Source organism: Giraffa tippelskirchi, chromosome 11, assembly GCF_054371585.1.
Source record: "Giraffa tippelskirchi isolate mGirTip1 chromosome 11, T2T-mGirTip1v1.2.pri, whole genome shotgun sequence".
Lineage (NCBI taxonomy): Eukaryota > Metazoa > Chordata > Mammalia > Artiodactyla > Giraffidae > Giraffa > Giraffa tippelskirchi.
The window spans coordinates 127,259,349-127,276,382 of NC_137285.1; positions in this window are offsets into that span (position 1 = coordinate 127,259,349).

The following is a 17,034-nucleotide window of genomic DNA, read 5'->3' on the forward strand; positions in this document are numbered from 1 at the left end:
CATCCCCACCCACCTGAGACACGATGGCGACTTGGCAAAGTCTGCTTCCCTGTTGAGTCTCCTGCCTTGTTTCTGGGCTGGTGCTGCTGCGGAAACAATGAAACGGGTTTCCAGGGGCAGGGACTGAGTTCCTCCAGGGCCCTCATCTCCTGGGACATGCTGGGTCTCCTGGGCTTCCACCTAGAAGAAGCAGAGTGTCCCGAGGTTGGGGGTGGGGTCTGAAACTAGGTTTTGTCTCCTCTTCCCCCTGGCTGGGGGACACAAGGAAAAAGAAGCAGTAGAGGCTCTCCCCACTGAGCTGCAGGACGCTTGGGAGGGACCGAGGGCGACCCCTCTTGGTTCAGCAGCAGGAACAGGCCTGCAAGTGATGCACACACTAGGTGGATGCCCCCCCGTGTCTGCTTCAAGCCCAGGCTGTCCCCTGAGTGCCACACACAGACCTCCAAGTGCCCCAGGGACCTACCTAATGCAGGGGCAACCGACACCCAACACACTCCCCTCCCACCAACTCCTCCCCCCATGTCCCCTCCATCAGGGAAGACACCAGAAGCCTGGAGTCATCTCTGAGTGTCTCTCTCCACCCTCAACCTCTGACGGTATCCGGGTTCTCATGAGTCCAGCAGTTTGACTTGCTAAACTGTTCTGGACCCTGCCCTCTCCTCTTCTGGCCATCATCACTCCCCTAGTCCGGGCCTCATTATCTACACTCAGTTGCAACAACGGCCTCCTCATTTCTCTCCCTGGCCCTAGTCTTGCTCCCTCCCATCCATCCTCCATTTAGCAGCTAGCCTGATCTTTCAGAAGTATGAATCTAACTAAGCATGTCGCTTCCATGCTTAGATGGAGCCCAGGATCTCTAACCTGTGTGATACATTCAGGCCTCCCTCTCCAGCTTTGCCTTAGAAGCAAAACCCTATTTGATGGTCTGTGATCCATGAGCCTTTGCTGGCTTCTTCATACATGCCTCTGAGTCTGTTTCAGAGGGGCCCCTTGGAAAGGGTTCCTCCTCATTCCCACCAGCATCATCACTGCTGTCTTAGTCTGAGTTCCTCCAAATGCATGACTCAAGGTCCCAGTGTAAGTAGTTTATAGGGAAGTGATTCTGAGAAGCGGGAGTAAAGGGGTGTGAAGAATGCGACAGGGAAGGGAGAAAAGTCCACCCTAGTGTGTTCTATCATCTGTGCACTGTGTGATGGGGCTCCATTGCACCAGGACCCTGCGGAGCCTACGGAACACCTCCCAGAATCATCTACCTGCAGGAAGTTGATCCGGACACTCACTCCATTGGGTAAGGGCCTTTACACCCCTTGTTTTCATAGCCTGCCCTAACTAGTCAGGTGGTGCTGAAGAGCCTGTAGCCAATGCGGAGAAGCACAGCACAAGCTTGGGGTAAGATGCTGGCTGTGGGAGGTGACCTTTGTCTGAAATCAGAAGTGAGCCAAGGGATGTGACTGCATCCTCCTGGCCTGGCTTGTTGGGGCTCAGTGCACATGAGGTGCCCCAAGTTGCTGAAGAGGAGGCTGTGGTCAGAGTGTACCTCTGGAAGGAGTTTGGGCTTTGCTGTTTTATTTCCTGGGTTCAAACTTTGGCGCCTGCTGTAGGCCCTCTAGTGGGCCACACCACTCTTGAGTCACCATGTCGATAAAATAGGGACAATAAATTCTACCGTTATAAGGTGTTTATGAGAATCAAACATGCCATCAGAAATGAGTGCATATGGCAAAGTCTGATGTCAAACACAGCTGGTTGTGTTTATTTCTTTCTTCCCTCACAGAGCTGGTGCTATAGGCTCTTCCTTACTCTGCTCCCTCAGCCAGGAGCACCCCAGCTCCTCCATGCTGTAGGTTTAGCCTGTGTTACCAGGAGCCCTGGCCTCCTGGCCTGGCTTTGGGGTCAGCACATCTGCAATCCCCTCCCCAACTCCAGGGTACAGAGCAGAAGTAGCTTTTGTGGAACATGGAAGAGACGTCAGTGCGTGCCACATAGCAATAACACTCTTCTAAATTTCCGTGAACCATTTCTGTCTTTCTCCCCAACCCCTCTTCTGACCCAGCTGCCTTTCTCACATGGGTGAATTTAGCTTGAACCGAAACTTCCAGTTCTATTCCTCCATGCTCAGCCCTCCACTTTGGGCTCTGGTCTCTACTCACCTGTTATGGGTTGAATTGTGCCTCCCCCTGACAATTTCATATGTTAAAGTCCTAACCCTCAGCATCTCAGAATGTGACCATATTTGGAAATAGGGTTGATGTAGACATTCATTATTAAGATGAGATCATAATAGAGTAGGGTGGGCCCCTAACCCAATATGACAGGTGCCCTAAAGAAGAGGCAAAATTTGGACAGAGACGCATACACAGGAAGACCTGCCTGTGAAGACGGGAATTGTGCTGTACATGCCAGGGACCCACCAGGATGCCAGGAGAGAGGCCTGGAACAGTTCCTTTCCTAGTGTCTTCAGAGGAACACGGCCTTGCCAACACCTTGATCTTGAACTTCCAGCTTCCAGAACTGGGAGACCATGTATTCCTTTTGTTTTAAGCTTCCCAGTTTGTGGTGCCTTGTTCCAGCAGCCTGAGCAAACTGACACATCACCTAAAAAGGCAACTTATTTTCTGTGCCATATATCATGTTTCTATCCCTCTTTTCTTTTTTATTATTAAATATTTATTTATAAATGAACAGTATTTTTGTCCCCATATTATCCCTTGGTTTCTCTGTTTGTGTGCTTATCTTTCTGGACTCCCAGTTGGACTGTGAACCCCTTGGAGGCAGGCTATACGTCATTCTTATTGTTGTATCTTCAAGGCCTAGCACAGAGCCTGGCCCACGGGAGTCATTTAACTAAGGTTTTCTGGAGATTTTTTGAAAGGGGTAACTCTGATGCTTGCCCTTGAAGTGTGGCCCTTTGGACAGGCAGAGCCATCAGGAGAAGGCATTCCAGGGATGAGAATAGTGCTAGCAAAGGCTCAGAGGCAGGATGCTCACTGCAGGAATGAGTGAGCAACTCTCTGTTGCCTGTGAGCTGGGGTGAGGGATTCTGGGAAAGATGGAGGCAGGGTGGGATAGAGGGTTGGGAGAAGTGGGCATCAGGGTTTCAGGGTTTGGGAATGCATTTAATTGAGAAGGCAATGGAGCAGTGAAGAACCATAAGAGAGGGAACAACCGAGGGGCTCTGGGAAGATTATTTAGCTACAGAAGAGTCCAAAGACAGGGAGGCCATGGAGGTCAGTGGCTGGGGCCACCATCCAAGTGAAAGATGACAGAGGCCTGAACCCTCGGGGACATGAAGATGAAGAGAAGATGAAAGACATTTCGGAGGAAGAAATGTGGGCCCGATGACTAATTTAGAGATATCTTCCCCTTTGAGGTGCCTGTCTCCAAGCTCTTCCTCCTTCTGAAGATGCCTCGCTGAGAATTTCCATGATGTGGGCAGTGACGTATAAATCATCCCACCCCCCGTGACCTCTGTGGCAGCTGTCAGTCTTGGGGATGGACGAGAGGAATGAGCAACCCCCACATCAGGCTGCTGAGGTTTCTGGTCCATGATTCAAAATGTCATGGAAGCAATTGATTTTTCACTTTAAAAAAATATATATAAACTTTTTTTCTTTTCACTCATGACTAATGTAGGTTAAATGTATTAAAAAAAATCTGAAAGTACAGTAGCATTAGCTCTTATGAGTATAAGGTGAAAATTGTTTTCAATAAAAATAACCTTGGGTAATCCCTTAAGTGGAAGGACCTGGGATACTAGAAATTCAGAAGACAAAGGCTATGTTGTATAACAACCCTTTGAGTGTGACCTCTTTTTCCATGGAGCATCAAGGACCAAGATCCAGTTTGAAGTGGGTGCAAGGATTGTTTGGAGGTGGTGGGTAGATAGATTAAATGTTTGCTGAGTATGAGTCCATTATATGGATAAGTCAAAGAAGAAAATAAAAATCACCTGAAATGTTACTCATTTTTTGGTGAATATCCTCTTTCCATTCTTTTTTCTTTTTCCCCTAATGCACTTTAAAAGCTATATTCAGTGGAGTCTAAAGTGCCTCTTGATGTGGTGACTGAGAAAGACACCTCATGGCTGTGGTATTCCTGCCAAAAAGGCAGAACCTGACAGAGGAAACATCAGACTAACCCACACTGAGAACCAGTCTATAAGATTATCGGCCCAGACTCATCAAAAGTGTCAAGGTCATAAAATGAAAAAGACAGTGAAACACTAACTGCTTCAGATTAACGGAGATGAAAGAGACATGGCAACCAAATAGAATGCATGATTCTGGATTTCATCCTAGATTAGAGAGGAAATTGCTGTAAAGTAAAAAATCTACAAACAATAAATGCTGGAGAGGATGTGGAGAAAAGGGAACCCTCTTGCACTGTTGGTAGGAATGCAAATTGATCCAGCCATTATGGAAACAGTATGAAGATTCCTTAAAAAAAAAAAAAAAGCAACTAGGAATCAAGCTACCATATGACCCAACAGTCCCACTACTGGGCATATACCCTGAGGAAACCATAATTGAAAAAGACACATGTACCTTAATGTTCATCGCAGCAATATTTACAGTAACTAGGACATGGAAGCAACCTAGATGTCTATCGACAGATGAATGGATAAAGAAGTTGTGGTATGTATACACAGTGGAATATCACTCAGCCATAAAAATAAACACATCTGACTCAGTTCTAACAGGGTGGATGAATCTAGAACCTATTATACAGAGTGAAGTAAGTCAGAAAGAGAAAAACAAATATCATATATTAACACATATATACGGAATCTAGAAAGACGGTACTGATGAACCTATCTGCAGGGTGGCAGTGAAGATGCAGACATAGAGAACAGACTGGCGGATATGGTGGGAAGGAGAGGGTGGGATGAACTGAGACAGTAGCACTGAAATATATATGTTACCATGTGCGAAATTAGACAGCCAGTGGGAATTTGCTGTATGATGTAGAGCGCTCAAATCCAGTGCTCCGTGACAACCTAGAGGGGTAGAATGGGGTGGAAGGTGGGAGGGAGTCTCAAGAGAGAGATGATATATGTATACCTGTGGCTGATTCATGTTGACATATGGCAAAAAGCAACACGTTAATGTAAAGTGATTATTCTCCAATTAAAAAGAAGTAAATTTTAATTTTAAAAAAGGACATTATTGGAGCACTTAGTGAAATTTGGATTAGATAGTGGTATTATAGCAATGTTAAATTTCCTGAATTTGATAACTGTACTTTTCTTTAGGAAAAAGAAAGTCTTTTTTCTCTGAGGAAATGAATATCTTTTTCTTAGGAAAAAGATGTTTAAATATTTGGGGTAACATTATAGCAACTTATTCTCAAATAAGGTGAAGTGTACACGCTTGGGGAAAGTGTGTACAGAGAGAGATAGAAAAATGACAAAGCAAAATGTTGACAATTACTAACAACTGGTGAAACTGAGTGAAGGATATTTGGAAGTCATTTGTACTATTCTTGCATTCTTCTGCAAGTTTGAATTTGTTTCAAAACTAAAAGGTAAAAAAAAGTCCAGTCCAATTAAAATTAATTCTTCAGTTTCTAGTAGAAAATATTTGAAGATATATCCAATAAAAGAGTACTATACAAAGAACTCTTAAAACTCAACAATAAGAAAACAAACAACACAGTTTATTAAATGTGCAAAATTCCTGAACAGACAACTCACTAAAGAAGATATATCAGTTGCAAATAAGCATGAAAATCATATGTTATCAGGAAATTTCAAGTTAAAACAATGAGATATCACTACAGACCTGTTTGAATATCCAAAATCCAAAACACTGACAACACCAGATGTTGGTGAGGAGGTGGAGCAAAATAGAATCTCTCATTCATTGCTGGTGGGAATGCAAAATGGTACAGCCAGGTGGTTCAGTGGTAAAGAATCCACCTGCCAATGCAGGAAACTCAGGGGATGTGGGTTTAATCTTTGCGTCAGGAGGAGGAAACAGCAACCCACTCTAGTATTCTTGTCTGAAAAATCCCATGGACAGAGGAGCCTGGTGGGCTACAATCCATGAGGTCACAAAGAGTCGGATATGACTGAGCAACTGAGCAGGCATGCACAGCCACTTTGGAAGAGAGTTTGACAGCTTCTTACAAAATTAAACATACTTTTACTATATGATTCAGCAATTGCACTCCTTGGTGTTTACCCAAATGAGTTAAAATTTTATGTCCACACAAAAACCTGCACACAGATATTTATAGCAGCTTTATTCATAATTGCTAAAACTTGGAATCAACCAAGATGTCCTTCAATAGGTGAATGGACAAATAAACTATGGCCCATTCAGACAATAGAACATTATTCAGAGCTAAACAGAAATGAACTGTCAAACCATGAAGACCTGGAGGAACTTTATAAGCATATCATTGAGTGAAAGAAACCAATCTGAAATGGCTACATACTGTATGATTCCAATTATATGACATTCTGGAAAAGGCAAAACCATGGATACAGTAAAAAGATCAGTGGTTGCCAGAGGATGCAGGGAGAGGGGATGAATAGGCAGAGCATGGAGGAGTTTTGGGGGAGTGAAACTCTTCTGTATGATGTTACAATGCAGGATACATGTCATTGTACATTTGTCCAAATTCACAGAATGTCTAACAGCAAGAGTGAACCTTAACGTAAACCATGGACTCTGGGTGATAATGCTGTGTCAGTGTAGGTTCATCAGTTACAACAAATGTCCTGTTGTGGTGGGGGTGTCAGTGGGGAGACGTGATTTTTGGGAGACAGGCAATGTGTGAGAACCCTTTGTACTCTCTGCTCCACTTTGCTGTGAACCTAAAACTGCTCTTTAAAAAGTCTGTTAAAACAAAATTTTAGTCTCCTAATATACTCCTATTAGATGGGTTAAAAAGAGCAACAACAATACCATGTTGTTGCTGAAGATGAATAGCAACTGGAACTCATTCATGGCTGCCGGGAAGTGGACACTGTACAGTCTCTTTGGAAAACCAGTTTTTCAGTGTCTTTGAAAGTTAAACACACACCTTCCATGGAACCCAACACTCCCACTCCTAGCTATTTAGTCAAGAGAAAGGAAAACTTATGTTCACACAGAAACCTATATGTGAATGTTTATACCAGTTGTATTTATAATTCCATCCCCAAACTAGAAACAACTCAAAAGTTCTTCAATAGGTAAATGGCTGGACAAAGGGTCATGTATTACTCGGCGGAATAGTACTCAGTAATGAGAAGGAAACGTGATTCAGCAATACAGATGACACTCAAGTGGGTTGTACTAAGTGAAAGATCCCACACTCAAAAGGCTACAGACTGTGTGGTTTCATTTATTCTGGAAAAAGCAAAACGACAAGAAAGAGATCAGTGATTTCTAGGGGCTGGGCATGGAGGAAGGAGTTGATAATAGAGGGGTGCAAGGGAACTTTTTAGGGTGATGGGAATGTTTTACATCGTGGCTGTGGTGGTAGTTACACAACAGTATGAATTTGTCAAAACTCACAGAATTGTGTATTAAGGGTGATGGTAAAGAAAGCTGCCTGCAATGCAGGAGACCCGGGTTCAATCCCTGGGTCAGGAAGATCCCCTGGAGAAGGCAATGGCAAACTACTCCAGTATTCTTTCCTGGAAAATCCTATGGACAGAGGAACCTGGCAGGCTACAATCTAAAGGGTTGCAAAGAGTCGGACAGGACTGAGTGGCTAACATAGGTTACCATGACTAGATTATATCTCAATTATACAAAAAGACAAATGAAGAGAATTTCTCAAAGCTTCTCTCCTCCCCTACAGCTCCCAGGCAGACACACTTCAGAAACCGGCAGTGGGGAAAGGGAATCTTATCTCTCTCTCTCTTCTGCGTCTTCAGATTGGGCTCAGAGTTGAGTGGGAGTCGGGGAGGTGAAGGAAAGTGTCAGGTCTGCTCGGAAACGAGTCTTCATAAACTGTAGTTAGATCCCTCTAAGCAGCAGATGCCCAAACTCTAGTTCTTGCTCTCACAGAGTAAACAATTTTGTGGTTATATGGAGCTCCCACTGTGGTCTCCCCTCACCGGGCCCTGGGCTTCTGACACATTCGCTGGCTGACCACCTGCCCTTTCCACTTCTGCCCCGCTCCAATCTTGCTGAGGGGGTCTTTCTATAGTTCCCTTCCCCTGGAGAGCAGACTTGTTGCAAAGGGATATTTGGGGATAACTCATGCCCAGTACCCTGCACTGTGTCCCGTAGGTCCCTCGGGAAACATTCCTCTCTTTTGTTGCCAAACTCTGGAAGGTGTATCCCCAAACCCACCCTCACCAGGGACAGCTCCCACAGTCCCCTCATCTTCAGACTTTTCTGTGTGAGAGGGGAGCTCAGGCTCTGGGTCCTCTGAGCTCTAAGGAAGTCCCGGTGGCTTGAGCCACGTGGGGTGAAGCACAGCACTTGGGCTATCCCTTGGTGGAAAGTCTCAGCCGCTGTCCTCCTCTCCCAGGTCAGCGGAGTCTGGAGGCAGGTGATGGCATGAGGACATTGTAATCTCTTGCTGAGTCCTGCAGTAATTCTGAGACAGGAAAGTCCCATTTAGCATCCTATTACACATAACTAGCATGCTATTTAACAAAACTGGGATCTCACCCATGTTTTATAATCTGCTTTTCTACTTCACACTATGTTTGGAGCATCTCTTCATGTCAATAAACACATGTCAATAAACGTGTCTACATTCATACTATCTAAAACAGCTGATCAGTTGTCCCTTGTATAGATATATTGCGACTTACTATATTGAACCCTGATTGTTGGCAGTTTGTTTCTAATTTTAGATTTTATTAACATTAACTATGATTGGGTCAATTTAGGTCTAGTTGATCGCACTTTAGCTGCAGGGTCCTCACTTACTTTGGCCACCTGATGTGAAGAACTGACTCACTGGAAAAGACCCTGATTCTGGGAAAGATTGAAGGCAAAAGGAGAAGGGGGTGGTCGAGGATGAGATGGTTAGATAGCATCACCAACTCAATGGACGTGAATCTGAGCAAACTCTGGGAGACAGTGAAGGACAGGGGAGAGTGGCATGCTGCAGACCATGGGGTCACAAAGTGTCAGACACAACTTAGCGACTGAAAAACAACAACCTCACTTGCACAGAACTTTTTTACATGCCCAGGAGAGGAGTCTAACAATATTTTGTCTTCTTTTTGAGAAAAGGGCCCTCTAAATTGTATAAGCGTCAGGCCCCACAAAAGCTGGATGTGCCCTTGGCTATGATAAACATCCTCACAGTCAATTTTCTTTTGGCTACATTTTTATTTCCTTAGGATAAACTCCTAGAAACAGAAGTGCTGGGTTAAAGCAGATGCACATTTTTAGGATTCTTGGAACATATTGTCAAGAAGCCCTCCAGAAAAAGTGACCTAATTTACATCCCAACCCTGCCCTGGACGAGAATGCCCAAGACTGTGGTGGTTTCTATGGGATTGTGTTTCCCTGTTACTGTGATTTGGTCATAGCTGCCATTAGTGCCTTCTCCCAAAAGCAGGGGTCTTGACCTGAGATCCTTGGGACACAAGGGTAGAATTCCTGGGGCGGTGAACTCGGATGAGAAAAATGTACATCTTCCTTTTCATCACTAGCCTCTAGGTGAAATGTAATAGCTCTTTCCATCCTGAAGGTGGGCCACAAATCCCTAAACTATTACCAGGACCTGTGAGGTTAGCAGTCCCACTACCTACAGAAATCACAGATGTTTTCATGTCAGCTGTTGAACTCTCAAAATATTATTCATGCTCAACAGCACTTCAAAGTTATGGTAATTATCACATCTGCAACTAGATCTTGTTATTTTAACATGTTAATAAAAAGCATGTATCATCCAATCACAATTATTTTTTAATAGTTTGAAAACTGCGTTCAGTAGGATTGATTTCCTTTGCAATCACGTGTATTTTTTTTGTTTAATGAATTAGAAAACCTTGTTCTGAAAAGGGGTCCACAGGGTCATCAGACTGCCAAAGTGTTCATGTACAACCAAGGTCAGAACCCTTCCTGTAGGGGACTCTTGACTCACATGTTCTCGAAACTTGTGCATGATACAAAAGGAAAGGAATTGAACTTTCATGACCCCAGCCTGGAGTCAGGCTCTGTGTCGGGTGCTGGGATACAGAGGGGCTGGATGGCCCCTTGCCCTTGAGGACTCACAGTCTCGATGGGAGATATAGTTTCACAGCTTCTGCCACTCACTGTCCTTCCTATAGGATGGGGACCCAAGTTCTCAGATTCTCCATGGTTAAAAAAAAAATAAATCAGAAATCTAGAGTTTTTATATGGTCCCATATAAAACAACCCTTTCAAGTTTTAAATGCTGGCAACTAATCCAGATTTTTATAAACCACTGTGTGGGCCAAATAAAGCATGTCTGAGGGCTAAATCTGGCTCAAAGGCCACCACTTTTCAACCTTTGCTCTAGGAGGAGAACAGAATTCCAGTTAGTGTGGAACGAATCATTCTGTGGAACAAATCGGCTGGAATTCTGAATGTCCACCCTGCCCTGCCGTGCAACACCTCCACTCTACTCCTGCAAATCAGGGAGATGCGATTGGAGCCCTGGTCTTGGAAAGAGAAAAAACATAGGAGAAGGAGCTCTATGGTGGGTGATGGTGGAGGGGGGTCCCTGCAACCTGGTTGCCATACAGGAGAGGAGAAATCTGGCTGGAGACAGATGCTACAGTGATGAGGGCATCAGGGGAGCTATGGGAACGACAAGTTTGATTAAGTGATAGTGTACCCAGAAAACCCAAGAGCCTCTAGCAGAGAAGCAAAAAACAAAAACAAATGCAAAAACAAAACAAACAAAAAAATAAACCCTATTTGAATTAAGAAAAATTGATGGGCTACATCAATTTTAGGACACAAGATAAATATACAAAAACCAATTATGTACTTTTTTCTGTTCTGACAATAAACACATAAAAATGAGAACAGGAAAAATATTCCATTTACAATCTTGACAAAAAGTCCAAAATAGGTTAGGAATAGATTTAACAAGAAAAACATAGGGCCTATATGAAGAAAGTTATACAGTCTAGTGGAAAGACTGAACATGAGAACTGAATATATGGGAAGAAATACCAATACTCCTGGATGGGAAGACTTAATATCATAGAAATGTCAAAACTCCCCAGATCAGTTCCAAATAGAGTGAAATGTTTATATGGAAGAGTAAATGCCTGGAAATAGCCAAAAAGTTATGGAAAATAATAACAGTGCAAAAGAATTTGCATTATTTTGTATCAGAACAAACAACAAAAGCAATCAATGAAGTATTATTATAGGAACAGAGAAGTAGATCAATGAAATATACAGAACAGGAAATACAGAAATTGATACCAAATATATATCAGAATTTAGCATTTGACAGAGTGAGCTTTTGATTATTTAATACATGATGCTGGCACAATTACAGTACATTCAGTTCAGTTCAGTCGCTCAGTCATGTCCAACTCTTCGGGACTCCATGGACTGCAGCATGCCAGGCCTCCCGGTCCATCACCAACTCCCGGAGCTTACTCAAACTCATATCCATCGAGTTGGTGATTCCACCCAATCATCTCATCCTCTGTCATCACCTTCTCCTCTTGCCTTCAATCTTTCCCAGCATCGGGGTCTTTTCCAATGAGTCAGTTCTTTGCATCAGGTGGCCAAAGTATGGGAGCTTCAGCTTCAGCATCAGTCCTTCCAATGAATATTCAGGACTCATTTCCTTCAGGAAAGGAAATAGTACATCTAGAAGCAAGTAATTTTTCCATCTTCATAATAATTTCAGATTATTTAAAGATTTAAATGTAAAAAAGAAAAAAGAAAATCTAGACTATATGAACAATCTGAGTGAAATACTCAAATTGAGAAGATATGAAGGAAAAATGAGGCTCCAAAAAGCAATTTAGAACAAAGATACATAAACAGAGTCAACAGACAGATGAGAGATTTGGAAAATGTATGTTATAAAAATGCTAGATAAAGTTAAATACTGAAATGCATAGTGAGGTTTAACAAGCTGACAAGGAACCAATAACTCAACAGAAAAGTGGACACAGGACCAAAACAGGCAATTCATGGAATAGATCCAAACAAGCAACAAACAAATGAAAAACTTCTCAGATTCACCAGTAGGGAAATACAATTTAAAGTAACAATGAGTGACTACTTTACATCTGTAGCTATTATCCGCATTTCTGGCAGGAAGCATAGGAAAAGATTACCTCACAAGTTGATTGTGGAAACATGTAACATCATTGTTTTTTTGAAAAGTAGCTTTATTAAAATTATGTATCATATATATGGGCTTCCCAGGTGGCACTGCTGGTAAAGAACCCACCTGCCAATGCAGGAGACGTAAGAGACCTGAGTTCGATTCCTGGGTCAGGAAGATCCACTGGAGGAGGGATTGGCAACCCACTCCAGTATTCCTGCCTGGAGAATCCCATGGACAGAGGAGCCTGGCGGGCTATAATCCATAGGATTGCAGAGTTGGACACACTGAAGCAGCTTAGCACAGCACAGCACAACATCATATATATATATATGTCCATTGATGTAGAATCTCACTTGTAAGTAGTTATCTGACAGACATACAATTCCAGAGACTATGGGTATATGAACAAGCATGATTTTGCAGCATGTTTACAGTTGCAAGATATCAAAGTGATTATCTTCCAATTGGTGAATAGTTGAACAAATTATGGAATATTCACACTATGAATATTGCATACTGTCAAAAATGAAGCAGAGCTATCTGTTTGTTTGGTGGGATTTCCTCACAGTATTGCTGAATAAAAAAGTAAGGTGCAGGAAATTATATATAATATGATCCCATTTTTATAAAACAATGATACATGCATAAGTGTGTTTGCATATATTTTAAATATGTCTGTTGATGGTGACTTGATTATGGAGAAAGCATACAAGTTAAATAGGAGAATATTAGTAAATTACCTAGGGTGAAAGAATATGGTTGGTGCAAGCTGACATGGGTAACTCAGGAATGGTGGAAGGAGCTAAGCCCATCCAACCCTCCACCCAAAATTTTAAATCAGGGGCCTTTGGAACTTGACTCTCTTATCCTATAGCCTAACCAGCCCCCTACCCCACAACTTGACTCTTGGCACCCATCCGTTGGCCATCTCTCCCGCCACCTGTTATGCATGACCTTCCATATTTTTCTCCATGATTCTAGAATGGGACAGCCAATGCACTGAGGGGAGGGGAAGGGCCAGAGGGTACGAAGGTAAGGGTATTTTTTAATGCATGAGAATGGACATCTGGGTCTAGAGTGCAGCTCTTGCAAATTAATGGGAGTGAGGGGAAGAGGGTAGATGGAATATCAATTCACTCACTCAGCTTTAGTTCTCCTTCAGTCTCAGCTTACAGACTCCATCCTCAGAGAGGACTTCTAGGTCCACCCATTTCATCTCCCTATTATTTCCTCTTATAACACTCATCATGATTTGCCACATTGTCTTTATTTGTGTGTGTGTGTGTGAATGCGAGAGTGTGTTTACTGCCTATTCCCACCCATCCCCCCAAAAAACAGCACCACCAAGGGAGGGAGCTTGTATGTATAGCATAGTATGTCTATTGAATTAAACAATTTCCTACTCACTTATTCTTTTTTTATTGACTCACTCTTTTATTCATTCCTTTATTCATTTATTCCCTTATTCATTCCAGAAACACGTTCTATTGGCCAATGACTTTTCCCCTGATCCGAATCTTCCACTTTCTAGGATGACTTTGGGGAGTTGGGGGGAGGCTGGGAGTGGGGACATGACTGCAGAATTCCGGGAATGCATCTACAACTTGGGAGAGCTGGATGAGTGTAAAGCTCTCTAGGGAAGGAGGGAAGATTTCAAAAAGCATAAGGTGCTAGAGGATCAGAGAAGAGGACAAGGTTGGGAGTGATAGGGTGGACGCTGGGAGATGGAGACTTTTCTCTTCCCCCACCACCCCCAGGCCCGCATCTTCTCGCTGCCCAGCGTTTGCTCCGCCAGGCAGAGGCTCTCCCCATCTCCACATGTTGAAATCCTACCCTTCCTTGCAGGGCCAGACCAGATGGCCTCGAAGTCTTCCTTGACTCCTCCAGCTGGAAGGGCCGCTCCCTGCTGCAAACAAACTTCCAAAGTCTGGACCTCCCTCGTGGTGCTGACCACTTCCTGCTTGTGCTATGGTGCAGCCCCTCCCTCTGCCCAATAGGCACAGGCTCTGCCTGCCTGTTCCCAGGGATTGCAAGGGGCCCAAGGCCCAGCACCAAGTGGATGCTCAAGCCTAATGTGTGAACAGCATTGCGTGTTCAGGGGGCAGTGATGATGACCCCATTTTACGGATGGGGAAATGGAGGCACAGATGCAGGGCATGATTTGCTCCCAAAGCAAAGCTGCAGCACAGCCTAGACTCAGCCCTGCATTTCTGGTCCCAGGGGCAGGGCTCTTGCCAAGGCAGCTTGGTGGGAGGTGGGGGTAGGGTGCGGTGGAGTGGGAGCTGGGTCCTGAGAACCAGCAGGCCAGAGAGATTTGGAGTTCGAATGGCCAAGTTCAGGGAAAGCACAACTGGGGAGGAGCCAAGGTATTTATTATGCTTGGTCTCCAGCTCCAAACAGAGCTGATGGATGGAGCTGCTCCAGTTCCTATAAACAGCTTGGGCCTCCCTCCCCTCCATGTTCTCAGCACCACAGCCCCAGCTGATCCCAGTGAGATGAGGGTGGAGGGGAGATGACCAAGGGAGGGGAAGGAGAAGAGGAGAGTGGGGGGCAAGTGGGGAATGGAGAAGAGAAGCCAGGGTACCAGAGGCAAGAGGAACTGAGGGGAATGAGGATGGTGAGAGAAGATTCCTCTTCCGCAGAGCAGTCCCACTGGGTCTCCAGGGTCTGTCTGAGAAGCCTGTCACCCATTCTTAGTTTGATCTTAATCCCCACAAGACTTTAGGTCCTAGACGGCAGGGCCACCCATTCAGGAAGCCTTTTCTTTGAACTTGCCTCTGTGCTGGCTCACGGGCCCGGGGAATACAGAAGGAACTCTGGGCAGGACCTCCCTCCAGGAGCTCCTGGTGTAGTGGCAGGTCAGGCCGACACGCTGATGTTGCAGCCCAGGGCAGCCAGGGCTGTCAGTGGCTGGAGGAGGGAAATCAGGATAGTTTTCTCAGAGGAAGTGAGGCGGGCAGGGGTTGAAAATGAGGGGTTTGGCAAAGGGGTCAGGGTGGGTGATACATTTTGAGTAGAGGAGGTGGGAGAGAGCCAGGAGTTGGTGAGGTCGGGAGGCAGTGCTACCTAATGGTTAAGATCACTGGCTCCAGAGAGAAGCAGGGTGAATCTGGGTTGTCTCAGCTCTGGCACTTGATAGCTGTGGGATCTTGAGTCTCAGTTTCTCTAAAGTGAGGATGACAAATACAGAAATGTTTTCAAAGCGTGTTAGAATTATCTTCGGCCATGTACGTCACGTGTTCGGTGCAGGCCCCACCTGGAGATGCTAATTAAGTGTCAGCTTGGAATAAGAGGTGGGAGGTGGCCAGAGAGAGATGGGGATGGAGGGTTGCAGGGACCTGACTTGCAGGACCTGTGAGCGGCTAAACAGCAAGGGAACAGAGAGCAGACGGCGGATCCTGGATTCCAGGGCGGGGGATTGTGCCAGCACAGGGAACCGACAGGGTGCGGCAGCTGGTGGGCCAGGGCTGCTGGCCCCCCGCCCTCCCACCTGGCCTGCAAGCCTAGCTCCTGCTGGGCCCTAGCCCTCTTGGAGTGCCGCAATGGCTCACTGGATCAAGTGAGCCTGGTGACCCGGCACTGCAGTCTGTCTGTGAGAGGGGCTGTGCACTGGCCTCCTCTCTCTGGAACTTGCCGGATGCTCTGATGACCTAGTTGGCAGCTGTGTCCATGTTCAGCTGAAAACAGGAATTTATGCCTTGCTGGGGGTGTTGGCCAGGTGAGCACACTCCTCTGTTTGCCAGGAAAAGAGGTCAGGGGCCTGGAGGCTCCCGCAGAGTCCTGGACTGAGCTCAATCCTTGCTACTGTCCTCCCGTGGGCCATCAAGGAGCATCTCCTGTGTGCCAGGGCATTGAGTCACATAAATGCTCACCGCCCCCCAGCTCCATCCATGAAATAGGCATTTCAATTTTTCCTTTGGCGAGTAGGAGCTGGGAGCAGGAACAGAGAGATAAGAGGCCACAGCCCAGAGAAGAAGCTGGGCTGGAGAAATCTCCAGGGTATGTGGGGGATGGGGGAGGCAGAGCTGGAGCCTGTGGGAGAGAAGGTGGAGAAGAGAAGGTTGGCACCTGCAGAGGGGGTAGTGTCTGGCTGTCAGGCAGCTGAGAAGGGGAGGTGGAACCACATGAAGACAAGCACGGGGGCTGCAAAGTGGGAGAGCCCGGGGGCCCACTCCCTGCTCTCTAGACTTTGCCTCAGTGCCCCTCACCAGACTCCCACACCCACCCCAGGTGAGGTGACTCTTGTTGCTTCCCTTAGACCCCACAGCCCACACTCTCACCCTCCAACTCCCTTCTAGGAACCATGAATGCTCTTCTTCTGATTCTTCCAAGCTCAACCTTGAGCAGCCTGGCTGCTCACTCTCAATCCTCCAGCCCCTGGGAGGCCTTTAACTCTCTAGCTGCGGAGGCCTCTGGGTGTCAGTGTAGCAGGGCTGGATGCTCAGGAAGGCCTGGGGCTGGAGACAGAGATGTGGGCATCATCAGAGCGATGGGGCAGCCACATAAGTGAGGGTGATAACGTTCCTGAGAGAAGAGTCCTGCTGACTGCTATTCTGATGGCTTGGAGAAAATGAGCACACAGCAAAGCCTGAAAAGGAGTTGCTGAGAGGAAGGCATCTAGGGTCCTAGATGTCAGGGGAGTGTCCCAAGGGGAGGTGTAGGTGATTGGGGGATAGAGGCGAGGGGTCCCACAGTGGAGGGGTCAGGGAGGCGTGGTCTGAAAAGTACAACTTTGGGGACCTCAGCCCTGGGTTGGGGAGATTGCTGGGGACAGCTGGAAGTGGCCTGGAATAGATTAGGATG